Below are 25,350 nucleotides of genomic sequence, written 5' to 3' on the forward strand. Positions count from 1 at the left end.
ATATACTGACTCTGTAAACCACTAATAGGGGGCTGTAAAGCACTGCAAAGCAGTATATAAGTCTAAGTGTTATTGCTATTTCCCTAGCTGGTATATATCAATAAGTTGGGAAAAGCAATACAATATGCATTTAATACAAACCTTTTGTCACAACAACCACCCTGTGAGGAGCTGAGAAGAGACTTGGCTGGCTTTCATGCCTAACAGAGGACTACAACTCACTGTCTTCCATTTCTAGCTCAGCATCATAGTCCATCAAACTGACTTTTAGTTTTTGATGGTTGTGGCAACCTACCTGCTGAAGAGGCTGCTGAAAAATTGGCAGCCTACCCATCAACAGGCAGCTTTCAGAGAAGGGGGAAAGGATCTGATAGCACTCTTCCTCCACCCACCACATATACCCCAAAAGAGGTTTCAAAAGGCCTGGCTTTATAAGAACTTTTAGTCCTTCAACTTAGATTGGGCATGAAGACTCTGAAGAAGCCAGGTGTCTGCTTTATAGCAATAGCATTTAGACTTATATACCACTCCATAATCTTTTACAACATCCTCTGAGTGGTTTATAAATGTCAGCATGTTGCCCTCAACAATCTGGGTCCTCATTTTACTAGCCTTGGAAGGATGGAAGGCTAAGTCAACATGGAGCCGGTCAGGATTTTACTCCTGGCTGTGGTCAGATTTTGCCTGCAATACTGCATTCTAACCATTGCACTCCCACAGCTCCTTTATTCGCTCAAAATGATTGTGGAATGCAGTGCTTGGTGAGCGAAGGAAGGGAGCACGCTCACAGTAACCTAAAACAAGCAGAAGGAGCTAGGCAGACCCCTGCCTCTTACTGCACCATTAGCTGCATTGTAATCAGGGGTGGGATTCTACCAGTTTGCACCTATTCGCTAGAACCGGTTGTTAACATTCTAAGCAGTTTGGAGAACCGGTTGTTAGAAGAAATTACTGGCCTAATCCTGGAAGGAAGGCAGGAAGGAAACATTCTGGTGTTGCTTACAGAAACTGCCTCTCCATTAACCCTTATTACATTCTTGGCAGGACTAGACTTCCTGTCTCAGGAACCTCTCTGGAGTTTTTCCCCCCTCCTTTTCTGCTACTTTGCTTGTGTGGAGTGACCATTGAAAAAAGTGACTTATGACCATTTTTCATACTTATAACTGTTGCACAGTCATGAGAGGCCAGGTGAGGAGATGCGTGCCTCAATGTGAGTGATGTTGAGTTGGCCACACCCAGCCAGTAACGTGACGACCAAGCCATGTCCACCCAGTCACATGACCACCAAGCCACACCCACCAACTAAGTCACACCCACAGAACTGGTTGTTAAAAAATTTGAAACCTGCCCCTGATTGTAATTGAGATGCTGTAAACTGTTCACACAGAAAGCCTTGTGCCACCAGACTCCCTTTGAGACAATCCTGACAGGAAAAGCAGAACATCAATTCTATCGTTATTGCAAGGTTAAATAACAGAATTTTGCAAGTATGAAAGCACTTCCCTACTCTCCTAGCTTTATATTCCAGAGAATTAGGAGAGTCCTTTCTAATTCTCTACCCTCACTGCTCCTGTGATCTCAGATTTCATTTATTTTTTTACCATTGTCTAGATAGAAGTTCTTCCTTCTGTTTCCCAAGGTTATTCTCACAGACCATTACACTAGGTTGATGAAAAACACTACTTTAAAACTGGAATGACTAACAATGTATTTAGACTGCCTCTGTGGTGGATTGGTTGAGACAGAAATGAAGTCATAAGAATATGTGCCTTTAGAATATAAAAAATAGCATTGGAAGGGACCTTGAGGTCTTCTAGTCTAACCCCCTGCTTGAGCAGGAGACCCTATACCATTCTGGACAAATGTTAAAATGATTAGAGCGGCATCTTTGTGCTGTGATGACCAGAATAGGAGAAGAAGGCCATCAATATATTTCTGGCTATTCAATAAAATTATCATCTTCTTTTCATAATAAGTTCTTTGATTTTGCTTTCTATTTTTTTGTAAGATCAAATCCTGTTGTGATATCAGTTGAGAGTTTAAGCAACCGAAATACTGTCAGAAAGGAAAAGTAATCAAGCTTTGCTAATAAGAGAGAGAGAAAAAATCCAAGGTTGAAATTAGCATGGTACTTTTCTTAGCTCAAGGTCAGCATGTAAAAGTGTATGTTTTTAAATACTCCAAAATTCTTTATCAAGCAAGATGGCATTGAAATCTCTCCCAGAGGCCTTTGAGGTGGAAAAAATAAACAGAAATAACACTCCATTTCGGAGAGAGTAAAATCCATCCTTAGGTAAAATATGCAGGGTTTTGATAGTTTTTATAATAATACACTTGAAATAATTTTACAGTACATAATTTATTAGATATTTGTTTTAAAAAATTAACCACATTGGATAGCTATATCTAATTTTTCTGGCAGATGCATCCTTGGAGAGGAGATTCCCATCTTCAGATGCTTTAAAAATCCTCTTCTTCCAATGTAACATAATTTCTTTGGATTATCAAGCTTTGAAATCATATTGAAAACACAGGTGACTCTGCTGCTCAAGTGAAAAATCTCAGACTCTCAAAAATATATATTTGTTAAATCTCTTCAGAATTCTTCAGAAACCTAAGGAATTTCTTTGCAATTTGGGCCCCTTGCAAAAATACCCACAAGCATGATACAAATCAATTTTTCTTTCTCTCCCTCCCTCCCTCATTTTCTGATGGAAGTTAGAATACATCCTGACAGAATGTATATCTAAAAACATTGGGAGAATGGTTAAGTGGCAAGGGAAAGCAATTGTGATGATGTTGACTGTTATGTCTTTGGGACTGGTTGGAGTCCCCAACCAGGTCCGCTGTTTGAGCGGGAGCACCAGCCGCTCCCATTGGCTGGCACCGTTTGACAGCCGGCCATAAAAGGCGGCTGCCGAGCAGTGCCAGCCCTGTTGCCGCCAGCTAACCTGCCTAGTTAGGAGGCAGACGCGGCAACCCTTTATTCATTGCAATAAAGCCTTTTACGTTTCACTCTGGCTCAGCCTCGCTCCTCCGCCACTCTACAACACTGGCGACGAGGGCGGGATGCGATCGAAGGCTGCCAGACGTGCAATTCAGAGGAGCTGTGGTCACTGAGAGCGAAACCACGGGCGCTGAAGCCGCAGCCGCCGATGCTCACAAAGAGCGCGAAATTCAAAAAAGCCTCCGTAGCTTTTGAGCTGTAGTCACTAAGAACGAAGCCACGGGCGCTGAAGCCGCAGCCACCGGCGTTCACAAAGGGCGCGAAATTCAAAAAGCCTCCGTAGCCGGAGAGACAGACACCGCCTGATAAGCGCAGCCGCTAACGCTCTTTTAGAGCGCAAATCTTGAATCACGACTGAAGGGGACGAACCCTGCCGCTTCAAAAAATGAATGCCAATCCGACATTCCCACCATTCAAGCCAGCTGAGGAAACGTGGGACTCATACAAAAACCATTTCAGCTACTTCCTCGATGCCATCGGTTTAGCAGATGCTGCTGAACACAGGAAAAAATCCTACTTCCTCAGCTACTGTGGGGCTGCGGTTTTTGACACCGCTACAGCACTAGTCGCCCCTCGCGCTATCAGGAGCATACCTTGGGATGAACTCCAAGAGATCCTCTCCAACCACTACTCACCTAAACCATCCCAGATAGCCAGGAGATATGCTTTCAGAACTAGAAGGCAGGCTGAGGGAGAGTCAATTAATGAGTATATGGCAGCTCTGAGGACAGCTGCCTTACAGTGTGGTTTCAGAGACTACCTAGAAGACATGTTATTAGACCAGATCGTCTGTGGGGTTAGAGATCTTAGGCTTCAAAGATGTTTGCTTGCAAAAAAGGACTTAAACCTAGCTTTAGCCGTGGAGGAAGCCCAAGCTGCTGAGCTCTCTGCCCAATCAGCAGCTGAAATTCAAGGAACTCCTTTAAAACCCTGCAGTTCCACTATTCATTCAGAGGAAGTTTCCCTTGAAGAAGACCCCATAGACTCAACAGACATTAACCGCCTTAAGCAACAAAAGCCTTCACAGGTAGGAGCAGGGCAGAGAAACAACTTTGCCCCCAAGCAACCTCCCATTTGCCTAGCTTGCGGGGGCTCCCACTCTAGGGCATCCTGCAGGTTTAAGAACGCCATCTGCCTGAATTGTCAAAAGAAAGGCCACCTCGCTAGAATCTGCCAAGCAGGGCGAACCTTTCCTCAAAGACCTCCACCACCTACTAATTTTCAAAGGCAAGTGGAGGACTGCTATACCTGCTACCACGCTAACCAAACTTCCCAGACTCCTAATAAAATCAGTATTTCTGTTTCTTTAGAAGGTAAGCCCTGCAGGATGGAAGTAGACACGGGATCTGCACTTTCAATCATCTCCTGGGAAACCCTAAAGAAGATTCATCCCAGATTTGCGAAGAAGAAGCTGCAGAGATGCCACCTGACACTGCGGGACTACCAGGGCAAGAACATCCCTGTCCTCGGGAAAGGCAAGTTTTTAGTTCAGTTCCAAGCCTTTAAAGGCCATTTGCCTTTGGTGGTTGTTAATGGTGCCCTCCCCAGTCTGTTGGGGCTAGATTGGTTCCCCTCCCTCGGCCTTAGTGTAACTGGGATCCATGCTGTCTCAACTTCTGACGTAGACGCCCTATTCTCAGATTACTCTGATGTTTTTAGCAGCGAGCTGGGCTGTTATTCTGGCACCCCCATCTCCTTCTCTGTGGACCCCCAGGCAATTCCTCTTCGCCTTAAGCCACGCAGAGTGCCTTTCGCCATCCGTCCCAACTTAGATTTAGAATTAGATAAGTTACTTAAGCAAGGGGTGTTAGAACCAACTGATTTTGCCAAATGGGAGACCCCCATAGTCACCCCACTCAAGAAAGATGGCAGTTTAAGAATCTGCACAGACTATAAAACCACCCTCAACCGTTATCTGCAGGTCAGTGCCTACCCGGTCCTTGTTATTCAACACCTGTTACACACCTTCGAACCCGGCACCATTTTTGCCAAATTAGACATGTCCCAGGCATACCAACAGTTCCCTGTTGATGATCAGACAGCTGAATTACAAACCATAGTCACACATAGAGGGGCATTCAAGTGCAAACGCCTCCAATTCGGTGTGAGTGTAGCCCCGGGTATATTCCAATCACTCATGGAAAGGATTCTCCAAGGTCTCCCAGGGGTTGTCCCTTATTTCGATGACATCTTAGTCTCAGCAGTTGACAGACCTCAGCTCATACAAAGGGTCAGAGCAGTCCTAGAGAAGTTTAGGCAGCATGGCCTCAAACTTAAAAGGGAGAAGTGCGCCATCGCCACTAGGCAAGTGGACTTTCTGGGATATAGGATAGATGCCTCTGGCATTCACCCAGTCGAATCCAAAGTAAAGGCTATCCATGAGGCGCCTACTCCAACTAACAAGACGGAGCTCCAAACCTTTCTGGGGCTACTAAACTTTTATGCTTCATTTCTCCCACACAAGGCATCTATTGCTGAACCCTTACACAGACTGTTAGACAAAGAATCCCCCTCGCATTGGGGACCCAAAGAAGCCCATGCCTTCAAGGCAGTCAAATCCTTACTCACATCTGATGCAGTTTTAATCCAATATGATCAACGACTTCCCCTGGTCCTAGCTGCTGATGCATCCCCCTTTGGGATTGGGGCTGTTCTGAGCCACAGGCTTCCCAACGGTTCCGAGGCACCAATTGCTTTCTTCTCTAGGACCTTCTCTACTACAGAAAGGAACTACAGCCAAATAGATAAGGAGGCCTTGGCTGCAGTAGCTGCAGTAAAAAAGTTTCATGAATTTTTGTTTGGGCACCATTTTGAACTTATAACTGACCATAAACCACTCCTGGGGCTGTTATCAGGGGATAAGCAAACCCCGCAGATACTATCACCTAGAATGACCAGGTGGACTTTGTTCCTGGCCGCTTATTCATTCAAGTTGGTGCATCGCCCTGGAAAAAAATTGAGTCACGCCGATGCCCTTAGTCGCTGCCCCCTACCAGTCCCAGTCAAAGACCCAGCACCTGTTCATGCCATTTTTGAAGTTAATGAACTTAAATTGCTGGTCACAGCCGAGGACATTGCTGCGCACTCAAAAAAAGACAGAATAATTGCCCAAGTTATGGACTGGGTGGGAAGGGGGGTGGCCGGAAACGCAATACACTGCTGACTTTGCTCCTTTCAAAACCCGTAAGCAGGAATTGTCGAAACTACAAGGATGTCTGTTGTGGGGGACAAGGGTAGTCATCCCAGCCACTCTTCGTGTACCCATCCTGAAGGTACTTCACGAGGGCCACCCGGGCATCGTAAGGATGAAGGCTCTGGCCCACAGCTACGTTTGGTGGCCCGGCATGGATGCCCAAATCTCCAGCTGGGTAAGCTCATGCCAACCTTGCCAAGAAACCAGGGCAAGAAACCAAGTGGGAGAGTGCTAGTGGTCCTTGGTCTCGCCTGCACATCGACCTGGCTGGACCAGTACATGGCAGGACCTTCTTGGTTGTAGTAGACTCTTACTCCAAATGGATAGACTTGGCCCTACTACCCTCGACAACCACTCAAGCAATCGTTAAGGCTCTGACCCGCCTCTTCATTACCCATGGGCTCCCTGACACGCTGGTGTCTGACAATGGCCCCCAGTTCACGTCGTGTGAGTTTAGTATGTACGTTGCCAACTTGGGCATCAGACACATCCTTACAGCCCCCTTTCACCCCGCTAGCAACGGGATGGCTGAGAGGGCAGTCAGGTCAGCAAAAGAGGCACTTGCCAGGTTTGGCCAGGAAAACTGGCACTCCAAACTGTCACATTACCTCCTGAGCCAACATACGACGCCATGCACCGCTACAAATAAATCCCCTGCCGAGCTCTTGATGGGGAGATGCCTTAGGACCACCCTGGACAGGTTGCACCCCCACTACTGCCCAGACGCCCCTTTAGGATCTGACAGTTTGGTCAGGGACTTTGCCCTGCATGACCTGGTGTACGCCAGGAATTATGCAGGGGATCCTCTGTGGGTACCAGGTCAAGTTGTGTCAGTCACAGGTCCTAGATCCTACAGGGTCCTCCTGGAAGATGGACGCCTGTGGCGTAGACACGTGGACCAGCTCAGAAGGCGATGGAGGAGCACAACTGATACCAACCCAGCCCAACCTCCTAGCACCGAGGACTCCCTGCCGGTACCAGCCTACCCAGACGGAAGCTCCCTGCAGGATCCAATCTACCCCATCGACCAAGAGAGTTTGCTGGAGGGCCCGAGCTACCAACAAGGGACACTGAACCAGCAGCCAAGCGAACCTGTCTGCCGGCCGGACCAAGCGACTCGCCAAGGTCAGCCCAAACAGGGGGACTTACCTAATTCACAGAGCACCACACCGGACCAAGCCCACTCCCCAACAACCTCCGAGACGATTCCTGGGGGCAAGGACTTGACGCCAGCCAGCAGCTTGCCCGGGTTGCGACGTTCTTGCCGCCAGCGCAGACAACCAACTTACCTGAAGGACTACGCATGCTCCCAGCTGGGGGAAAGGAGTGTTATGTCTTTGGGACTGGTTGGAGTCCCCAACCAGGTCCGCTGTTTGAGCGGGAGCACCAGCCGCTCCCATTGGCTGGCACCATTTGACAGCCGGCCATAAAAGGCGGCTGTCGAGCAGTGCCAGCCCTGTTGCCGCCAGCTAACCTGCCTAGTTAGGAGGCAGACGCGGCAACCCTTTATTCATTGCAATAAAGCCTTTTACGTTTCACTCTGGCTCAGCCTTGTTCCTCTGCCGCTCTACAACATTGACAGTACATCTGCTTGCTTTATCTTTATCTTTTCCCCCATAATTTATATCTGTTCTAAATATATATTTTATTTCCCTCTGCTAGCCAAATAGGGTAAAATCAGATATGGTAAAAAAAAATTCAGCTGTAGCTGAATTTTGAAGATCAACAATGGCAAATGGTAGAAGACCTTGTCCTTCAGATAGAACTGAGAAACTTGAAAGGATTAAAGAGGACTTTGGATAAATTTATCCAAAGGAAATACAAACATAAAAGTTTGTCCTTCTTTTCAGTCTTGCTTCTGATTATGTAAAAATTGATTCCTCTTCCTTCGGTAGAGGGTGCATTACATTTTGGAAATGTTTCTTTATGTTGGTTTGCTTTGGAATCCCATTAAAATTACTTTCTTTAAATACTGCCGTTTTTTCTTGGAGATAGTGGTGCATCGTTGCTGCCATGCCCTTGTAATATAAAGACTGTGCAATTGGTGAGTTTACAAATGCACATTTACAGCACTGGAATTTAAGTTGATAAATTTATTTTATTTGGGAATCGTTGTTAATAGTGGATGATAATGGAGAAGAGGAAGAGAAAATCATTGGAGGATTTGACTAAAAATTCATGGACCATGGATCTTGGTATCCTGTTTCTAGTTCTCAGAGGAACTTAAAACTTTCATGATCAGCATCTGTCTGGACCAGGAGTGTCAAAGTCAAGGCCCAGGGGCTAGATCTGGCCCATAGGGTGCTTAAAACTGGCCCATGGGGCTGTCATAGAAATGAAGGACCACCTCATGCTGCCTCTGCCAGCGAAAATGGAGCTCAGGAGGGCCACACGTAGCCCCCGAGCTCCATTTTCACTGACAGAGCATTGCAGGAGGCCATCACAGCCAAAAATGGAGCTCATGAGCCCCTTTTTGTTGGCAGAGCGGTCACGCCACCACAGGAACCCCCTGACACAAGTGACAACATGCTGTCCATGCTCACCTTGGCCACGCTCACTCTGGCCCTCTAAGGCCAAACATAATCCAGATGCGGCCCTCAATGAAATCGAGTTTGACAGCCCTGGTCTAGACAGAGATGTAGATTTACTGCTATCATTATATGCTTGCAGAATCTTCTCTATTTTGGTACTACTCAATTCTTGCTTGGAATTTATTTATTTATTCATCACATTTATATAATTGTCCATCTCATGTATGTGACCCTGGATGGTGTATAGTAAGAACAGACCATAAAAGCATTAAAAATAATAATAATAATAATAAAAAGCATTAATATTGTTTTAAAAGATTAGAAAAGAGTACGTTTGATATTATGTACAATGTAGCCCTCTCACCAGTTCTCCATGTCCCTGAGATCCTTAACCCTGTTGACATAACTACATTTTAAAGCAGGAATCTCCAACTACTGGGCCATAGCAGTGGTGTGCTTCAAATATTTTTACAACCAGTTTGGTAGGTGTGGCTTGGTGGGTGCGCTTTGCTTGCATGAACTTTGTACGTGCGCACCAAATACGCACTTTGCACAGGCCCAGTGGCATTTTGACTCACCTCCTGCAATCCTGCACTCTCCCTGTCACTTCAGTAGCTGCCGCACAGCATTTGCTGTGCTGTGCAAAGCAGCTGCGCTTCAAAAGAAGGACATAAAGGTTAGTATGGGAGCCTGGGCAGATGGGTGGGCATGGGCCCAACACAGAGCATCGGAGAGAACTGGTTCAGTCGCCGCTGCTCATCGCCGCTACCAGCTTGGCAGAACCAGATTGAACTGATAAAATACCACCACTGGGCCATAGGCTGTTTGGAAGTGGAGAGAAAGCACATGAACAGCTCCACTTGCATGAGTGACAAGCATGTGTGCCCACTGCTCATGCAAATAGAGGTGCATGTGTGCATGCCCACCACTCCTGCAGAACCATCCCCTTTCAGTCCCACCAGTCCACAAAGCTGGAAAATGGTGGCAATTTGGGGAGGGGATGATGTTCTACATCATAGGCACCGTGGCAGAAAAAGCTCATTTCCTAAGTCCCACCAGATATTAGTAGATAGCACCCACAACTTACTCCTTATGCTGGATCTGATGAGATTGGCAGATATAATTGGGAAGATCCTGAGAGTTGCACTCTCAATATAGCCCTGTCAGGATTCTTCTCCAGAAGATCATGATGACTTATAGAATGGTGGATTCCTGGAGCTCATTTGGCCAATTCCCTTTTCAGTGGAGCATCTGCACTGCAGAATTACACTGTTGGTGTCCCTAACAGATGGTTGTCCATGCCTGAAATAGTGAAGAGTGAAAAGGAGACCACCCAGAATTGTTGAATAATTACATTACAATCTTGAATTGTAAAACCACTTTCTTTGCAGCTATTCCTTCTGCCTTCAATCCTGTTGAAAGGATTGTGATGTATAGCAGGGGTCTTCAAACTTGACAGCTTTAAGACTGGTGGACTTCAACTCCCAGAATTCATCCTCCAGTCATGTTAGCTCAGAAATTCTGAGAGTTGAAGTCCACAAGTCTTAAATTTGGGGGTTTGAAGACCCTTGACATATAGGGTTCCAAAAGATCAAGGACAGACTTCCAAGCACTTGAGGGAAACCTTCCACGTGCTTCAAACTACAGCTTTTAAAATTTTGGTCACCTCATAAAAGCTATCAAACATTATTGCATGTTTATGCTGTTATGTCAGGTTGACAACTACCAAATTCTCATGGTATTGAATCTGTTCTCCACATTGATGAACCACATACTTGGCCATTACCTCCAAGAAGCTCTAGCAAGGAGAATACGTGGGTGATAATTTGGAAGAATAAGTGGGTGATAATTTGGAAGAATAAGGAATCCCAGTGTGAGTTTTTAAAAAGGAACTCTTAACCAATTTAATGTGTCTGGAAGTCATATAGGTAATTAGATTGCAGCATGAAACTGCTGGGATGAGTCTGCAGTCTCTTTGGGAATAAATCTATTTAACTCCCTTTGGCTTATCATTTATCAGATACTGATATAGGCAAGGCCAATGAACCAGTAGATACCATCTCCCTATTGGTTCTTTTCAATGCCCATGTTGGGCTTTGTTGGGCTCTTCATGTGAAGAGCAAAACGTCATAAAGAAAATCTCACACATTAAGTTCTATGAACATCTTTATTGGAGCAGTGGAATCATTGTAGAATAATCCTGCATGGCTTTAGAAGTTACGGGTTCTTCTTCCTGAGCTACATAGATCAATGGCTTTTCAGGAGAGTAGCTTTAGAGATGTTCCACCTTCCCACTAAACCAATAAATAAGCAGAGAATATGAGCATCAGAAGCCAAATCAAGCTTCAAACTAATTTTCTTGCCTTTGTTTTTATACACAGAGCACATAAAAATAGATGGAAATTTGATCACACTATCATGGCCACCATTTTTGACTCTGTTGATCATTCCCTATGGAACCTCCTCACCTTCACCAAGTATCTCCAAATTAATATCAAAATGTTGGGAATTAGTTTGATGTAACGGTGAAGCTCTGCACTAGAACCTCGATGGTTGTGAGTTCAAGTCCCACCTTAATCACAAAGTCAGCTAGGTGACTTGGGCCAATCTCTCTCTCTGAGCCCTAGGAAGAAGGCAATGGCAAATCACTTCTGAAAATCTTGCTAGAACAAGTGCTGCAATCGTCCAGGAAATCATTAGGAGTCAAAAACTGGCTCAAGTACCAAAACAAAACCCAATAATAAATATAAATCTATGTACATCTCCCTACTCCCCTTTGTCTTCTTTTGGGTTCACATCCCTGGACAGCAACAGAATTGTCATGTCACTCCAGTTTTACTAATTTATAGGTGTGTGTTAGATTTATTTATTTATTCCCCATCTTCTTTTCAATGCTTCAAGGCAACATGTTATGTAATTATTTATTTGATTTATATAGCTGCCCATCATACATCAGTGACTCTGAATGGCTTACAGTAAAATAGACAAAAACAATCAAATACAGAACAAATTAAAAACACATAGCCACCAAACATCAACCAAACAATTAGCTACATAGCCAAGAGACACCTAGCTGGGCACAAAACCAAGTTCTTAGAGCCTTGTGAAAGACTAGCAGAGCCAAGGCTAAACAGATCTCAGGTGGAATTATGCTCCATAAGATGGGTGCCATGGCAGAAAAGACTTTCTTCCTGGCCCTGTCAGCCAGTATTCTGTAACTAATGATACCCAGAGCATGCCCTTCCTGATGAACTGGGTGGGATAGGTAGGAACAATTGGGGGGAGTCAGTTGCATAAGTAGCACAGTCTCAAGCCATGATGGACTTTAAAGGTAATTCAGGATCTTGAATTGCTCCTGGAAGCTCACCAGAAGCCAACGCAGCTCATCAAGCAGTGGTGTCATGTGCTGAAAAATTGACACCATTAACTGGCCATTCTGCTTTGATCTGAATCAATTGAAGCTACTCAATACTCTTCAAGGGAAGGCTGTGGGGGCTGTGGGGGCTTGGATGAAGACAGCCTCTGTCTAATAGTTCTCTGAGTATAGGCTTGTACTGAGTACAGCAGACTGCTTTAGTTTGGCAAGATTCTGTCCAAAGGTACAGAACAATAAAGAAATCTGGTTAGAAGAATTACTATGTGTCCTTGGTTCTTGATGCCTGACATAGCCCCATGCAGAGTGGATTGCAAGACTTCAATCTAGAGATCACAAGGGCATGAGTGACCATGAGCTGCCCCCTGCCTGATCCAGGAATAGGTGCAATTGATGTGCAAAGGCCCTCCTAGCTACAGCTACCACCTGTTCCTTGAACAGGAGCTGGGAGTCCAGAGTGACTCTAACTGTGTATTGGGTCTATCATTTCCTTCTCCCATTTCCTGCCACCAAGGTAACTTTGTGGAGTCCAAAGTCATCCAGTGAATCCAGGTCTCTCCAGTGACTCTTATCTCCTTCTTCCATTGCATCTTTATTTTATTTTTCCCCTCATTTGGAATTTTTTTTTCTGGTCACCTCCCCTCCCTTCTGATTTTTGCTTGCGCCAAGTTTAGAAGAGAACAATTTCTTTCCAAACTTCTGAGCACCTCACTTGGTGCTATCACAGTGTCAATTGACCAATCACAAAGTCTTATTAATCTAATCCTAAAATAAATACATCAATTCTCAAAACACCTGGTGGAGGAGGGTCAAGTGGGGTGTGTGGGAGAGGGATGGAGAGAGCAAGGAACAGGAAGAGAGGAAGGAAAAATATGAATAGACTTGGTTGACTGAAAAAAAAAATATTTCTGAATGAAGAGCTTTTCCTCTGTTTTCTCGGCTTTTCAATTGGGACTCTCTGCCAGAAAGATGGTTATATTATGCTGCCTTTGGCTTTTCATTATACCGGCAATTCAAAATGCTAATTCTCACATTTAAACTCAAAGCTTTCCTATTTGAAAATCTTAATCAGATTGGCTCAGGCATGCTTCCTTTTAATGCACAACTGTTACGGCTCTCTGTTCCTCTAGGGGTGCGGGAAGGAGCCATTACTGCCATTCATTACTTTGGCACAAGACAGCAGATAAATACCGGATGCTAAAACCAAGGCAGTTTATCTTTGCTGCTCACCGTGTACAGAATTAATGTCTGGGGAATCTGGTGCTGAATCCAGATTTCTCTGAAAGTAATTAAGAAAAAAAAGGGGGGGGGGGGATTGGAATCACTAGCTTCTAATTTTCTTGATTCTGAAAGGTCACCATTCTTCCCAAATCTAGATAAGTTTGGTCAACCAGTTCAGGATTTCCCAACCATCAGCAATTCAGAAAATTATAATTTCCTACATATTGGAAGGGACCAGGGTGGGAAAAAAGCTAGTTTATCCAATAGAGGAGGAGGTCATCAGGTATAGTATCATTTGAGTTCCTCTAGAGTTCCAGCCTTGTTCTCATGTACAGGCCATCCTCAAGTTACAACCAATCACTTAGAGACCATTCAAAGTCACAAAGGATCCCAGAAAAGGTACTTGGGATTCAAAGATCTGATTGCCATCCACCCCACTTGGTTTGCAGTGTCCCATGGCTACATGGTTGTGATTTAGAGCACAGCTATCAATCTTGCGTCCTGCAGGCCAGATGTGTCACATGCTGGCCCCACCCCCACCTGGTTTAGCAAAGGGGGGAAAAAGTCCCGATACGTCATGTGACACCGCCATGACGAACTGAGTTTGACACCCCCGATTTAGAGCAATAGATTTGCTTAATAACCACTGCAAGAAAAAGTCATAAAATAAGGTTTGTCACATGATGACCTGCTTAATGACCAGCATGACATGACTGTAATTCCAGAGTGAATTACAGTCATAAATCAAGGACTACTTGTATTGATTACCATATGGACAAATGTTTGGGCCTATCTGTGTTGCTTACCTGTTTATTTGTTCCTTTAAAGAGTGAAGGGGAAAGATTTTCAACTTTTGCCCTTGGACACAATCCAGACCGAAACTGGAGACCTTCCAGGTCTTCCATCCCTCATTGGCTGTCTTAGGTAACTTCCATTATAAACCGCAGGGCACATTTTTTTTCTTCTTCAATTTCTAATTGGGAAGATGGTACGTCCCACAGGTTAAACTGCCTATTTGACCATTCATGCATTTATTGAATCAAGGAAAACATCCACTTGACTAATATAAGAAAAGCTTATCTTAATAATGTCTAATTTGCAACCTTGTGTTATAAATTTTGTTTACTATGTGATCCCTAATTGGCTTGGATTGCCCAGAAAATAATGGTACAGAGTAGAAAAGGTATTTGTTTGGGATGTTGAAGGGAGCAAATAGATTAGATGACTTTCAATAATTGCATATTCAAGTTGAAAATTATTATTAGATTTTAACGCTGCTTTTTAAATATATAACTCAAGGTGACAAACATACCTAATTCTGCCTCCTCTTATAATCCTGCCTGCTATTTCCCCCTATTTAGTTCAACAGTAGAATAATATACCATAGATGTGAATAGTGAGAAGCCATTTCCAACTGAAGCCTTTTGCCATTCTGGGCAGAGGTGGGATTCAAAAATCCCAGCAACTGGTTTGCTGCCTGATTGCTGGATGGGCGTGGCTATGGTGGGTGTGGCATACTGGAACTTCCTGTTTCCAGCTTCCAGTGGGCCCCCAGAGCCTGGGGGAGCCGGTCAATTGAAATACCAGTTCAGTGAACGAGATGTAACTTTAACATCCAGTTCGTACGAACCGGTCTGAACTGGTGGAATCCCACTCAGTCTTCTGGGTCACCAATCTGTCAAAACTGTATTCATTGTTTTTATCATGCAAGAGGGATGTGGGTTATATATTGCACAAGGTTTTGCATCCATCAGTATTCTGGCCATGTGATTGCAATCAGTATTTCCAGACTCTTCAGACAAAAAAAAATGAACACTTTCCTTTGTGGTATTGAATAGAAACTGAAAGACTATCTCTGTCCATATTCATGACAATTGGGTCAGTGCTAATAGCTACATTAGTCACTCAGGCTGTCCCTGCATATGTGTTTGAGGGCGTGCAAGTCATTATTAGACCTGGAAACAGGTTGCCAAGTTGTCTCCTCCTAGGCCCTTCACACTTAGCAGCTGCAACAGAATTCAATCAGATTACAGATAGTCTTTGACTTACAATCATTTCTTTAATGACTATTTGAAGTTACAATGGCACTGAAAAAGGGACTTATATCCTCACGCTTATGGCCATCACAGCATGCCCACAGTTACATGGTCATAATCTGGACACTTGACAACCCCAGCATGCCTTTATGATGATTCCAGCAACACAGGGTCATGTGATCACCATTTGTAACCCTCCCAGCCAGCTTCCGACGAGCAAAGTGAATGGAGGAAGCCAGATTTGGTTAAGGACTGAACGATCGCTTAACAACTACATTTAACAACCATGGCAAAAAAAGATTGTAAAAACCAATGAGAGTCACTGAACGACCTCCTTGCTTAGCAATTGTGAGACTTCACAAACCAAGAAAAAGATGTGTGATTCTTCCAAGCAGATTTCTTTATCATTCCACACCCATAGACAGAATCTTGCTAAACTAAAGCAGACCACCAGCCCCATAAAGCATATACTCTGGGAACTATTAAAGAGGAGCCTTCTTCACCATCTTTCTTCATACAAACTATCTGAACTGAGTGTTCAGTTGTTTTACTTTTCTGGGTTGCCCTCCCTCCCTCCCTCTTGGGAATCCAGTCTACATTCATAACAGCAACAGTAATTCATTATTAAAGGTGCTTTTTTCAGGAGGCAACTGAACTTTCTTGGTATTTTTTTTCTTTTGAAGACATTTTGCCTCTCATCCAAAAAGCTTCTTCACCTCTGAAAGGATAATGGGGAATGGAAGGTACAGAAGGATATTCTGAAAGGAATATAAATCTTTCCATTCCCCACCATCCTGTCACAACTGAAGAAGTTTCTTAAATGACAAGCGAAACATCTTCAAAAGAAAAAAACCAGAAAGTTCAGTTGCCTCCTGAAAAAAGCACGTTTGGGACTTCCACCTTTATATTTCTGCTAAATATTTATTTCAGCTTCCAATTCATGCGTTTCTTGAGACTCATACCATTGCACAATCACTACCACCCCAGCAATTCCAATCTGATTGCATATATACTATGTATATATATACACAGTATATATATATATGTATATATGTGTGTGTGTGTATATATATATATATATGCCACCAAACAAGGCACCAGGTCTCATTTCGGGGGGATGTCATCCACTGACTAACCTCACTTGCGCTTGTCACCCCCAGCCTCCTTTCTACTGTCAGAGGCTTTCAGGAACTTTTTCTTCTGCAGTTGCAAGGCTTCCCCAAAGGCCTCTGCAATCGATAACAGAGCTCTGGATTGATCCAGAGCTTTGTTATCAACTACAGAGGCCTTCAGGAAAGCCTTGCCAGCCATGCTGGCTGCAGAAGAAATGGGCCGGCAAGGTAGGTGTCAGGGTGTGCGAGGCCTGACTACAACTGTCCAAAGGTAAGTAGTAGGGCAGCTCCACTCCCCCATCCCTCCCCAGCTTAATTTTTACCCATCCACTCTGGAATGTGCGGGATCTTAATTAGGGCTTATTTTGGGTGGTGGTGGTGTAGGGTTTATATTGGGTACACATGTAAAAATCTAGCTAGGACTTACTTTCAGGGTAGGTTGTGTTTTTGGGGAAACAGGGTAGCAAGGCCAGTATACCTTTCCCTACAGTGTTTTATTAGTCCAGGTACATCTCAGTAAATCACTGCACAAAAAGGTACTTATGTAGGATCACATCAAGTCTACTTTCTCCTCCTCTTTGATTTTAGCATAATTTGCTTGTACAGATGTGTGTATCATTAATAGGAGTCAGGTGGGGAAGAGAAATGTGCAGCCTTTTTCACAGTCATTTTTTTATTTAGCCATTTCTATTGCTCCCTTTAATCACATAAGATTCCAGAGTAGGGTACAATATCAGTAATAAATTATTGTAAAAACCTAAGACAGTGCAATAAAGTTAACAACTAACATCCCGAATAAAAGACAGCCATAAAAAAATCAATTACCATTTCAATGGCAAAGACAGGATCAGAAGTTATAGAAATTTAAATGGGCTGGGTGGAAAATGCATCCTAACCATTTTAGCGCAACCTTTATTAAGCCAATCCAGAGATAAGCAATTAAAAAAAACCCAAGCTTCTGAAATCTTCAGATCAATTCACAGGAAAGGTGAATTGCCAAAGCAGTTTTGGGAGTAAGCAAGATGGGAATTTTTTTTACCCAGAGCTCCTAAATCAAGGATTTGTATGATTAACATGCCAATGCCACATTGCAGGTATAGAAAAGTTGTTTACTGTGGTTACTGACCAGAATTATTTACTGTGGTCACTGACCAGAATCCTGCAGGTTAATGAAGTAAATAAGCGATGTCTGTTTCTTCAAAAATAAAACAGAAACCCCAAATTGCAACTTCATTGTCAAAACAATCAGGACACGATGAGGGTGCTTAACTAGATTTTGTTACATTCAAGGAAACTGAATCATATTGACCTGGGAGGAAAAGGTGTAGATCATCTGGGTACTTCATTAAATGGAGCCTTATAAAATAGCCTCTTGCATCTTTGTAGGAGGCACAATTTAATAAAACGTGGATCAAAGCTTCAGTAGGTCTTTCACCCCAATCTAACTCAAATGGATCTTTCATATATTTGCACTCCAGAACATCTGGTAAGTGGCATTAAAATTTGCTATATTAGGTCTGTTCAGAGTTTGGGAATTGACGTCAATATCTTGCTGGCCTCGAAAAAGGCACTTGACTACTCAAAAAAAATATATATCTTGCATTGGGGAGATTGATCAGATTCCAAGTCTATTTCATGTTGATTGAGCAGAGTGATCACTTAATCATAGCTCATCCTCAAAATAACTTCTATCGAGAACCCAGAGTGTTGCCATTTTTGCAACAGTGATTTTTTTTCGTGTTGACTCATTATCCTCCATCACCCAAGAAGCTAGGCTTACTGGAAAAAATCCCCCATAACTTTGGCCAGTGAACACTAGTTCAATAAATGTGCTTGTCTCCACTTTAGTCATGCCAACTTCCTTTCATAATCCCACATTAGGTATGTATGGGGCCTTTGAAATACACTGCTCAAAAAAATAAAGGGAACACAAAAATAAGACATCCTAGATCTGAATGAATGAAATATTCTTATTAAATACTTTGTTCATTATATAGTTGAATGTGCTGACAACAAACTCACATAAAAATTATCAATGGAAATCAAATTTAGCAACCCATGGAGGTCTGGATTTGGAGTTACACTCAAAATTAAAGTGGAAAACACACTACAGGCTGATCCAACTTTGATGTACTGTCCTTAAAACAAGTCAAAATGAGGCTCAGTAGTGTGTGCGGCTTCCATGTGCCTGTATGACCTCCCTACAATGCCTGGGCATGCTCCTGATGAGGTGGTGGATGGTCTCCTGAGGGATCTCCTCCCACACCTGGACTAAAGCATCCCCCAACTCCTGGACAGCCTGTGGTGCAATGTGGAGCTAGTGGATAGAGCGTGACATGATGTCCCAGATGTGCTGAATTGGATTCAGGACTGAAGAATGGGCGGGCCAGTCCATAGCATCAATGCCTTCATCTTGCAGGAACTACTGACACACTCCACCCATATGAGGTCTAGCATTGTCTTGCATTAGGAGGAACCCAGGGCCAACCGCACCAGCATATGGTCTCACAAGGGGTCTGAAGATCTTATCTCGGTACCTAATGGCAGTCAGGCTACCTCTAGCAAGCACATTGAGGGCTGTGCGGCCCCCTAAAGAAATGCCCCCCCCCCCACCAGCTTGCCTTCAAAAATCATGGGCGCTCCATCAATGGAAGTTTTTATGAAGTGACTAGACAGTCACTTGTCTGAAATGGTATAGGTTCTCTTGCTTGAGCAGGGGACTGGACTAGTAGACCTCCAATGTCCCTTCCAACTCTATTCTATTCAAAAAAGTATTGAACTACTAGCAGTCAGCAGAATTAGTCTGCAATATTGTATTCTAATGGCTCTAGCATAGATCTGTTTGTATTTGAATTCCATCCTTAAGTATGTAGAGTGATTAATGCAGTAATTTCCATGTTAACAAAGCTGGAAATAAGGTAAGCTGAAGGTTGGCAATCCATTTTCTGTTGTAGAGACAGATGAATTGAGGACAGATGGCAATCCCAATTGTGTATTTAAAGCTCTGTCCTTTTTCACATGTGCTATATATCTGAAATATATATAAAAAGAGTATATATCTGAAATATATATAAAAAGAGTTCATGCTTGCACTGGCACAAAGCCGAAAGCACCAGCCTGAGGGTGGCGAGTGGGACTTTGCCGAAACGTCATCAAGATACTTTTAATCTTACACAGGAAAAGATCCGAACACACCTACACCTACAAAAAGAGTTAAATATATATAAAAAGAGTCAAACAACCTACTCTCCAAAAAACAATTTGGTTTCAGGAAAAAAATTGTCCTGCAATTTTCAATTCCTACACTGCAAAAACATATGGACTACTCTACTTGACCAGGGTAAAACTATAGACACAATTTACAGAGACTTCTGCAAAGCCTTTGATTTAGTGGTACATGACAAACTACTGTTAAAACTAAACTCTTACGGCATTTCCAGATCCCTTCATAAGTGGATTACTGCGTTCCTGTCAAACAGGCAACAAATAGTAAAAATAGGGAGCGCTATATCAAACCCTGCTCCAGTTAACAGCGGTGTCCCCCAAGGCAGCGTTCTAGGACCCACACTCTTTATACTCTATATAAATGACCTTTGAGATCAACTGAGCAACTGCGTCCTCTTTGTGGATGATGTAAAACTATTCAACACCATCAACAATGCTACTGTCCTTCAAAGAAACCTTGATTATGTGTCTCAATGGTCAAACAATTGGCAAATCCAAAGCTCGACAAACAAATGTTCTGTCCTACACATTGGTAAAAAAAAAATCAATACACCAAATACAAACTAGGCAGATATGACCTCATTGATGATCCTCACTCTGTCAAGGACCTCAGAGTTCTCACATCAAATGACCTAACTGCCAGAACTCACTGTAACAGTATTGCCAAAAAGGCACTAAGAGTTGTAAATCAAATCTTACGAAGCTTCTCCTTTGGAAATATCGAATTGCTAACTAGAGCATATAAAACTTTTGCCAGACCAATACTCGAATGCAGCTCAACAGTCTGGAATCCACACTGCATATCGGACATTAATACAATTGAGCGAGTCCAGAAGTATTTCATGAGAAGAGTACTACACTCCTCTGCTTGCAACAGAATACCCTATATCACCAGGCTTGAGATTTGGGGCTTGGACAACCTTGAACTATGCCATGATATGCACTGAAGATGGTGTTTGATTTCATTGTACAAGGTGCAATGACAACAAACTAAAGTAAACTTAAAACTAAACTAAAATCTAAAACCAAAACCAAAACTAAACAGGTTCTAAACCCATAACATTGAGCTTAAGGTCCTTCTGCATTAGAACAGGCCCCTTTCCACCCTGGAGGTCTGGTTAAGAATACCCAAAGGAGCTACTGCACCACGCAGGAACCCAGCAGATCATTTATAGCTCCAAAGATGTTCCTGAGACAGGAAGTCTAGTCCTGCCAAGAATGTAAGAAGGGTTAACGGAGAGGCAGTTTCTGTAAGCAACACCAGGATGTTTCCTTCTTGCCTTCCTTACAGGATTAGGCCAGTAATTTCTTCTAACAATTGGTTCTCCGAACTGCTTAGAATACAGTTAGACTTAAGCGTAGCACATAAATGCCTAGGTTAGACTTAAACGTAGCACATAAAATTATCTGCTACAATGTCCTACCAGTCAATGACTACTTCAGCTTCAACCACCACAATATAACAGCGCACAACAGATACAAACTCAATGTAAACCGCTACAAACTCGATTGCAGAAAGTACAACTTCAGCAACAGAGTGGTCAATGCCTGGAATGCCCTACCTGACTCTGTTGTTATATCCTCTAACCTCCACTCCTTTAACCTCAAACTATTCACTATTGACCTCACCCCATTCCTAAGAGGTCTGTAAGGGGCGTGCATAAGTGCACCATCATGCCTACTGTCCCTGTCCTATTGTCCCCATTTATTCATACCTATTTCCTGTATTCTTACTCATGTTTATACTTTTACCTATTATCTTGTAAGCGATTGACAAATCAAATGAATAAATAAAATAAATAAAAGGCTTCTTGTGAACAAGTCACTTCTACCAAAGGCTTGAAAGAGCTACTGTAGATGAAGTTTGAAATGAGAATGAAGCTACTTGGAAATTCCTCAGCCCTGTTTTAGTTCCACTAGGAAGAAAAGAGAAAGGAACAAATTTATTAAGAAGGGAGGGATCTCTATCATATCCCAGGGAATCACACTATATCATATTATAGTAATATTCCCAGCACCAATGTGAAAAAGTGCTCTTAGTGTGTTGGGGTCAGTAGCTGGCAGATGAAAGAAGTAGTTGCTCTAGTTTAATTATATTTAAAAGATCTTATTCAGTCAGTCAACTCAATAAATAGTAAATCAGCAATAGCAGTAGTGGTGGTATTATTTTAAACATAAGACCACAGTCTAATGAATTTAATAGAAAAACAAAAAAGAAAATGAGTTGTGAACAGGGCAAGAGGATCATAACCATCCCCAAATGAATCTTTATAAGTTATAATGTTCAGTTACTGGCCAGGATCAAAAAGTTAATACAAGTTTGAACTCTTACTCTAGCAAAGTTTGACCTGAAGGTTTTCCTATTATTAAAGTACATAGTAAAATCTGGTATTTTTCCCCTTCCAGGATAGGCGTTAAACATTTCACAAGGTTTCTAAACAGGCTGGGCAAGAGGGCAGTCTAGCCTTTTCACTCTTATTGCCTTGCCATCATTCACAAGCTAGCATTATTTGCCACCAGTTTCTTCTTTATTCATTCACAGTATTTGTAGACTGTCTCAATGAAATACATTCCTAGGTAAATATTTATGGAAATTCTCAATCATCCAAGTCCCAAAAGTGCTTTTATCCTGGACTTTCTTGTCTTTTTTCCTTTGAAAACAATTTGCTTCTCATCCAAGAAACTTCTTCAGTTTTGACTAAATGGTAGGGAATGGAAGGATTTATATTCTTTGCAGTCTTTGGGGTTCATCTATATCCTCAGAGTTACCTAAATCAGAGTCTAAATAGGTGTGAAATTTTCTTGAGTGCCGAAAGGGTTGTGTTGTAAACAGGAAATAGGTGATATTTTATTCCTTCCCCTCTGTTGAAGAAAAGCTGTTTGATTTTAACATGGATGGCCTCTTTGATTCCTCTTTTAAACCAGCGTTTCTCTATGTCCAAAATGCGAACTTTGCTGTCTTCGAAAGAGTGACCCTTGTCTTTCAGATGGACTGCTGAATCCTGTCCTGTCCTGTGTTGTGTTGTGCTATGAGTTTGTGAAATGGTTATTTTGTTTCCCCAATGTACAGGTCTGCACACCTGAAGGGGGATATGACACCATCTATCCAGGGGTGGGATTCTACCAGTTCTCACCTATTTGCTAGAACCGGTTGTTAACATTCTAAGCAGTTCGGAGAACCTGTTGTTAGAAGAAATTACTGGCCTAATCCTGTAAGGAAGGCAGGAAGGAAACATTCTGGTGTTGCTTACAGAAATTGCCTCTCCATTAACCCTTATTACATTCTTGGCAGGACTAGACTTCCTGTCTCAGGAACGTCTCTGGAGTTTTCCCCGCTCCTTTGCTGGTACTTTGCTTGTGTGGAGTGACCATTCAAAGTTACAATGGCACTGGAAAAAGTGACTTATAACCATTTTTCACACTTACGACTGTTGCAGCATCCCCACAGTCATGAGAGGTCAGGTGAGGAGATGCATGCCTCGATGTGAGTGATATTGAATTGGCCACACCCAGCCAATAACATGACCACCAAGCCATGTCCACCTAGTCACATGGCCTCCAAGCCATGCCCACAGAACTGGTTGTTAAAAAATTTGAATCCCACCCCTGCATCTATCCCCTGTGATTGTAAGGGCTTTCGAGGAGCTGTGTGCGTGTGTGTGTGTGTGTGTGTAGACCATTCTGTCCTGCCGAAGGCACCTGGTGCGTTCTGGCTCATTGCAAGGATTCTTGCCTTCAAACAAGAGGATCTATTTCAGATAATATTCACATTTAAACTGGCTTTTATGACCAGCAAGCATGGGGTGCTCCTGCTCTTAAAAACCATAGGCAAAATTGGATTTTTATACAATGCACTTGAATGTATATCTTTGCTTTGCAATTATTTGAACAGGAAAAATATGGTGGTTAAAAAAAAAAATCCGTCAGTCCAGACCTTGAATGCATCACTATTCATAAGCCTGCTGCAAAATATATGGCTTCAAGAGATGATGTTAAAGTGAAAAATTAAACCGGCATTTGTTTAATTCACACACTCTCTTCTTCTGTATGTATATACACAAACACAGACAAACCAACTGGCTGTATTCGATTATCCCATTCTGTGTACCAAATTTACGATCTGTCTTATTTGCTGATTAGTATTTACCTTCTTGGCCTTCTAATGTGCAAGCCATCTTCCAGATAAAGAAAAGGATTTGCCTAGGTAATGATATTTAGAGTTTGATGTGATGAAATGATAATCAATTCTCCACTTATACTTGGAGCTACTTTGACCCAAAGCCATCGTTTTTGTTGTTCGTAAATAATCATTAATGATTCTCCTGGTTAGTATTTACCTAGAGTCAGTAATAATCCATACCAAGAATACACAAATTTTTTGGACTCAAGGCTACCTATCGCCTTTGAGTGACAAATTAAACGCTGCCTGCCCCCTCCCCCAAAATGTGATGGGGATTTGAGAAAAACATTTGATGTAATTTCATATTTCACATATAGTTAAACCTATTACCCATTGATATAAGTGAACACTCTCCAGTCACGTGTTTAAAATTCCCCCCCTTGAATAATAAAAATTACAAGCTAATAACACTGTTAAAGGTTTCGAAGGGTCACACTCAAGATTACTAGGGGTTGTATCTAGTTCTTCATCTAAGGTTATCCATCTTTGCTCTGTTCAAACTCACCTGGATTGAGATATGAGAATCTAGACTGATTGGAGAGAAAAATTCTTCTTTGTTCTCTGAAATAGTATCATTTATGAATAAATTAAAAGATCATAGTGCAAGGGAACAATCCTGTCTCATTAACAAAAGAAACTGGGATATGATCATATATTATGTGAAAAATTCATATGAATATTTTTATTTTTCTGTATGTCTGTATCAATAATAGTACTGATTCACACTGAAGCTGGCTAGTTTACACAAAAGCCCATTCTTACCAATGGAATCCTATGCACAACAAAACAGCATTTAGTCATCATTCACTTTGTACCACGTACTTATTATAAACCAAATGGGTCAGTTAGAAGGAGTTCTCTAATGCTGAGTAGTCTAACTCTAAACCCAGCTAATTCTTCTAGACTGTTATTTGAGATAAATCTAGTCTCTAGTTTATGCAGTAAATGCATATAATTTAACAGTAACATTGATCTCTTAGAAAAACAGAGTTGGAAGGGACCTTGGAGGTCTTCTAGTCCAGCCCCCTGTCTAGGCAGGAAACCCTACACCACTTCAGACAAATGGTTATCCAACATCTTTTTAAAAACTTCGAGTGTTGGAGCATTCACAACTTCTGGAGGCAAGTTGTTCTACTCATTAATTGTTCTATCAGGAAATTTCTCCTTAGTTCTAAGTTGCTTCTCTCCTTGATTAGTTTCCACCCATTGCTTCTTGTCCTGCCCTCAGGTGCTTTGGAGAATAGGTTGACTCCTTCTTTGTGGCAGCTCTTGAGCAGTGGTGGGATTAAAACTTTTTACTAGTGGTTCTGTGGGCGTGGCTTGGTGGGCATGGCAGGGGAAGGATACTGCAATATCTCCAGTCAGAGGTGGTTTTTGCCAGTTCTCCGAACTACTTTTGAATCCCACCACTGTTGGAACAGGTTGCCTTCAGAAATCGTGGGTGCTCCATCACTGGAGGATTTTAAGAAGAG

Source organism: Pseudonaja textilis, chromosome 1 (genome assembly GCF_049901715.1).
Source record: "Pseudonaja textilis isolate UNSWEBS1 chromosome 1, rPseTex1.2, whole genome shotgun sequence".
NCBI lineage: Eukaryota > Metazoa > Chordata > Lepidosauria > Squamata > Elapidae > Pseudonaja > Pseudonaja textilis.